We start from the raw sequence: 5,709 nt of genomic DNA, 5'->3' as shown, positions 1-5,709 counted from the left end.
ATGGAGGGTAGTGGTTCTCCACCTTCCTAATGTTGTGACCCTTTAGTACAGTTCCTCATGTTGTGGTGACCCCAACCATAACATTATTTCATTGCTACTTCATAACTGTAATTTTGATACAATTTTGAATCACAATGTAAATATCCGATATGCAGAATATCTACTACTGTGTGAGGGGGGGAGGGGTGGAGAGGGGGGGAGGGGGGAGGGGGGGAGGCCTATGTGAGGGGTGCTGAGGTGGCAGGTAGTAAGAGGGATGACGGTGGTTTCCAGAGGTCTGGGACAGTTAGTACGAAAGCAAGTGTGGGGAGCACGGGTGACCTGCTGGTTGTGAACTGTTGGCCTCCAAAATCCCCTGTAACCCAAATGTCTCCAAGCTTGGTAAAGTCTGTGGGCAAAGTCTGACCTCTTCAAACCTCTGAGAGGCCTGGTCTCAGGAAGCCTGTAGATCTGAGGCCTGTCCTCCAGAGGTGTGTAGGGCTGAGGCCTGTCCTTGGGAGGTATGTAGGGCTGAGGCCTGGCCCCCTGAAGTCATGTGGAGTTTGGGGAAGTTGCATTGGTGATGGGGAAATCCTGTGTATATATCAATAAAGCACTGTTGGCCAATAGGAAAGCAAGATAGGTGGGACTAGGAGTTGAGGAGAATTCTGGGAAAGAGAGGCATGGCAGAGACATCATGTAGCCTCCATAGAAGTAACAGGTCCAGACCTTTTCTCCGGTAAGAGAAATACTTAGATTAACAATTATGGGTTAGCCAGTAAGAAACAAGCAAACGGCCAACAGCTTAATAATTAATATAGCCTCCTGTGTGTTATTTGGGGACTGCAACTGTGGCAGAGCCCAAGTGGCTGGCGGGGGAAAACCAAAGTGGCTAGCGGAGAAAAACTACACCCTACACATTGGCCTCCACAGAGCATAGCTTCTGTCTTCAGTGTGGCCTCCGTGGCTTGGATGGTAGGAAGCACGGAAGGCCAGACCACTTCAGAGGTTGCTGAGATGAATTCAGAGAGAAGAGGTCAGGAGCTCTGGAAACTGGAGAAGATGGGACCTGGTCACTCGGTACCTGGTAAGACATTTGTGTCGATGGAGAGCAAGGAGCCCAGGAAAGCAGGGGTCCAGACTCACAGTGACAGATGGAAGTTGGCGTGGAACTGACCTCTCAGGTGGTCGACACAAAAAGTGTTAAGATGTCCTTCATGTCCACACTCTCCAAGTGCACTGTGTCTGTCCACTTTTTCTTCTCCAAATGATGTTAGTCTGTGACACTTCCTGTTTTCACCTTATCTCTGCCTGTCTAAGATTAAATGCCCTCCCTCTCTTCCTCCCTCTCTCCCTTTCTTCCTTCTTTCCCTCCCTCCAGAGCTTATTATATAGTCCTGCCTGGCCTGGATCTTGGGGCAATCCTGCCTCTGCCTCCTGAGCGCTGGGGTTACAGGCATGCAATGCCACACCACTAGGCTACCAAACTTTTTACAAAATCTGCTTACTACCTGATGACAAGATCTGTCCTCCAGGAAAACAAAGTCACAGGACCTAGAACATCTCACTGAGGATCAAGAGGTTCTTCTATCATGATGGGGACACCCAGCCACGGTGTTTTATTCCCGTGGCTGACTCTGTTCCCAAGTCATCTTCATACAGCTAGTCCTCCGGTTCTTTCTCTTCTGTTCTTAGGTAGCTATTGTGCCTTATCCATATTCAAAATCTTCACTTAAACTAATAAATTTATTTCATAACTCATAACAGGTTTTTAATCAGTGAGTTCTACTCACCCTTGCTGAGGTAATTCCCAGGGGGTCTGGAAGAGCAAGGCTGGAACTCCACACAGCCCCTAGAGTGCAGAGAAGCACAGCCTCTGCATTCATTGGATATCATAAGGGCCTACGTCTGGGGCAACTCCTTCTGCCATGATCAGAACAAAACTGAACATTTCCAGCAGGGTGAGAGTCCACAGATTGCAAAGACACCAAGGTTGTGGCCCAAGAAAAATCTGGTGTCTGGCACAGGTAAGGAATCAAAATGGCTAAACCCAACCTTTGCCAGCTTCCGGGGAAGTCAGACCCACAATTCCACGTGAGTGCCTTTTATGTCTCTCATGTCACAGTGTCTATTCAAGGTGTGGCCAGTGTCCTTTTGCCTGTGGAAACTGGGACACTCCTAGTCCTTTCCTGGGGTATTGTGATATCACAAAGGTCACCTTGTAGCCCGAGGGGCAGAATACCTGTGGCACCTGGCCTGGAAACTGACCTTGGAAAGCACTAGAAAGGAGGGAACCACTCCCAGCTTGGTGGAGAAGCATAATCCTCTCACTTCTTCTGTTTACTTATTATTGTGCATGTATGTACACAGTATGTCTCTGTATGTGTGTGTGTGTGTGTGTGTGTGTGTAAGTGTCACTGTGAGTCACTTCTTCTATTGTGGGTTTCAGGGCTCAATCTTAGGTCATCTGCCTTGTGAGGCAAGTGTTTTTACCTGTCGAGCTGCCTCACCAGCCCGGCATGTCCACTTCTGAAGTCCAAGCAGTGATGCTTATGTATATACATATTGTGCGGGACAGTTTTATGACAGCTTGACACAAGTTAACGTTATCTGAAGGGAGGGAACTTCAACTGAGAAAATACCTTCACAAGATCCAGCTGTAGGACACTCTCTTAATTAGTGATTGGTGGGGGAGGTCCCAGACCATTGTGGGTGGGGCCATCCCTGGGCTGGTGGTCCTGGGTTCTATAAGAAAACAGGATAAGCAAACCATGAGGAGCAAGCCAGTAAGCAGCATCCCTCCATGACATCTTCATCAGCTCCTCCCTCCAGGTTCCTGCCCTGTTTGAGTTCCTGTCCTGATTTCCTTTGATGATGAACAGTGCTGTGGAAGTGTAAGCCAAATAAACCCTTTCCTCCCCAACTTGCTTTTTGGCCATGGTGTTTCACTGCAGAATAGAAACCCTAACTTAAGATATGTATGCATTTGGTTTTAAAATCATGTATTACTATTGCAGGTAAGCGTGTGCTCGATGTGGAGGTAGACTTGTGTTACAGTGCACACATGGAGGCCAGAGGACACTCTGAAGAACTGGTTCTCTCCATTTTTTATGGGGTCCCCGGCATTAATCTCAGGTAATGAATCTTGGTGGCAAGCAGCTTCACCTACTGAGCCATTTTGCCAATCCATGCCTTTTGTTTTTAGAAACACTGTCTCACACTGTAGCCCACGCTGTCCTAGAACTCATTATGTCTCAAACTCTCATCTGTCCTCCTGCCTCAGACTCCTTAATGGAGTGAGAGTGTGAGCCACCACACCTGGCTTTAACAGCTGATTTTACATTAATTAATCAAAATCCAGATTGTTCTCATGAAGTTGCAAGTTGGTTTATTTTTTTTAACCACAGGGAATGCTGTACTGAAGTTTGGCATTGCTTTAGCTGGCACATGCCACCCTAACAGCCCGACGCGCATACGTTTCCTGTTCCAGCTTGTAGACACTGTCCCGATTTGAGGCTGGTAGGCATCATCTGCCTCTTCTGTGGCTCCATGTGAGTTACATGGACATATATGGACATACATGGACCTTGTTGTCACGAGGATCATTGGTGGCTTCCTGTGCTTGTTTCCCATCTGAAGGCAGATGTGAGGTTAATGCCACTGTCAACTTGATAGCACCTAGAATCACCAAAGATACAAACCTCTGGGCATATTTGTGAGGGACGGCCTACCCTGTGTGTGGATATATTTGTGTGGCAAACTTTCCTTGGGGAGATGTAACACACACACCTACTCACCCCAGATAGGTACCCCTTGACAGATTAAAGTACAGATAACACCAAAATCCAATTTGGTGATGCAATGTGTTTTATTGGGGGTTACTTACGGGAATATAGGTGAGGGGTTACTTAAAGTAACAGAAACACAGCCGCATCACTGAAGCCTACCCCAGCATGGGTGACAACTCACAAAGCTGGGAACTTGGAGTACATTGCACAGCCTTCAGGAAGCTCAAGAGGTTGAAGAGTGTCCATCCTTTCTAGGTGCCTCTATTGATCTAAATCTTCTCTGACAGCTGAGCTGATTTGTTAGTCTTCGAAGAAGCTGGTTCAGTCCCACAGTCTTCTGTGCAGCTCAGCTTCACTTCCTCTGACAGGGACTCTAGGTTTTTATTGTTTACTATGGCAGGGAGGAGCCTAGTGAATCTGGTCAGTTTCAGGGACTTCCTGAAGCTTTTTTAGTTGTTTACCTGCCTGTTTAATCGACTTTCCTGCAGGACAGAAAGTTTCAATCTGGGAGGAAACTGTTATACGAAAGGATGGCATCACTCCATGGGCTAGGAGAAATGAGTTCAGCACCAGCGTCTATGGCTCTACTTCCAGGCTATGGATGTGATGTGACCAGCTGTCTCCTGCCATCTGCCTTTTCTGCCATGATGTGCTATACACTCCAACTAGAAGCCAGCATAAACCCTCCCCTCCTTAAATTGCCTTTGTCAGAGTTATGGGAAGAGTGATAACATAGCAGCCTTCCCCTCTGTCCAAAACACATAACAATGGTCTAAGCTAGAAGCACTCCCTCAAAAAAACATTTATTTTTACTGAAATTATGCTTTTTCTCATTTCTTCCATCAAGCAAACTTTCATCATCTCTCACTAACTACATGATTTTGTTGCCCTAGTGGTATTCTACCCATGCAAGTTAACTAAGGAAGTGTTACTGCAGAAAGGGTCTATATCTCTACCCAGGTTTAATTAAAGTCTTTGTTGTTTGAAATGCATTCACTGGAGGGAGGATCAGTGGTTAAGAGCACTGACTATTCTGGAGGACTGGTGTCTTGCTCCCAGCATCCATGTGGCCAAGCTGTCTGTAACTCTAAATCCCGGGGAATCTGACACCTTCTAGCCTTTGCAGTTACCAGGCATGCATGTGATATACAGACACACATGCAGACAAAACACTCCCACACGTTAAATAAACACAGACAGAACTTCTAAGTGACATTCACTCATTATCTTCAGTTTCCCTAAATAGCTTGCTTCACACCTTGTTTTTTCTTAAATTCATACATGGATGTCATTCATATAAGCGTTGAACAATGGGAGTTGCCTTCATCAAGATTAATTTGTCTCTGACCAAACTCAAGCTACTCTAGAAGAAAGGGAATTGCTGGTTTGAACCAGAATGCTGCCATTTAAGGGCTGAGCATGTGGTGTCCTGTAGAGAAAGTGCACCTATGGGAGATAGATTGTGTTGGAGAGTCCTTGCTATGCCTATGCATGTACTGAGGGGAGGGGCAGAGAGAGTGAGTGAAAGGGAGGATGAGGGTGTGAGTCAGGGGACTGTCCTCTTGTCTGTCTGTGGGGCTGGAGGGTCTTCAGTGCCAAGGGCTTGCCCACAGGCTGGAGACCTACATAGGGGACAGCTGGCGCTCCAGTCAAGAGTCTGCACCTCACAGGGCAGATGGGAAAGAGAGGCGGGGTCCCCAGCTAAAGCTCCCAGGAGTCTATTTTCACTGGAGGTGCAAGGTCTTTTCTCTGATGGCCTTCAGGTGATTGGACGGCTCCCACACACATTTCAGAGGACAATCTGTTTTACCGAAGTTCGCTGATCTAAGTGCCAATTTCAAGTGAAAGAAAAAAAATTATCCACAGTAGCACGTGTCGTGTTTAATAGAATAACTTGGTAACCAGCCACCCTGCCCCCCAGCCACATGCTCGCCTAAATTAA

At 46.9% G+C, this 5,709-nt stretch overlaps 1 long non-coding RNA gene across 2 annotated transcripts; it reads left to right on the top strand.

Annotated features, from left to right (window-relative positions):
- Positions 1-2,220: 2,220 nt before the first annotated feature.
- Positions 2,221-4,585, top strand: LOC110343747. Of its 2 annotated transcripts, none has more exons than XR_005881650.1 (3): positions 2,221-2,337; positions 2,997-3,114; positions 4,256-4,585. It is a non-coding gene; the product is annotated as an uncharacterized LOC110343747 (long non-coding RNA). The 2 variants fall into 2 exon arrangements; XR_002386077.2 differs by lacking the exon at positions 2,221-2,337 and adding an exon at positions 2,825-2,873.
- The last annotated feature ends 1,124 nt before the right edge of the window (positions 4,586-5,709 follow it).

Source organism: Mesocricetus auratus, unplaced genomic scaffold, assembly GCF_017639785.1.
Source record: "Mesocricetus auratus isolate SY011 unplaced genomic scaffold, BCM_Maur_2.0 Super-Scaffold_100015, whole genome shotgun sequence".
In the NCBI taxonomy this organism is placed as follows: domain Eukaryota; kingdom Metazoa; phylum Chordata; class Mammalia; order Rodentia; family Cricetidae; genus Mesocricetus; species Mesocricetus auratus.
The sequence above is the reverse complement of the archived record's forward strand: the minus strand, read 5'-3'. Positions and strand labels throughout refer to the sequence as shown.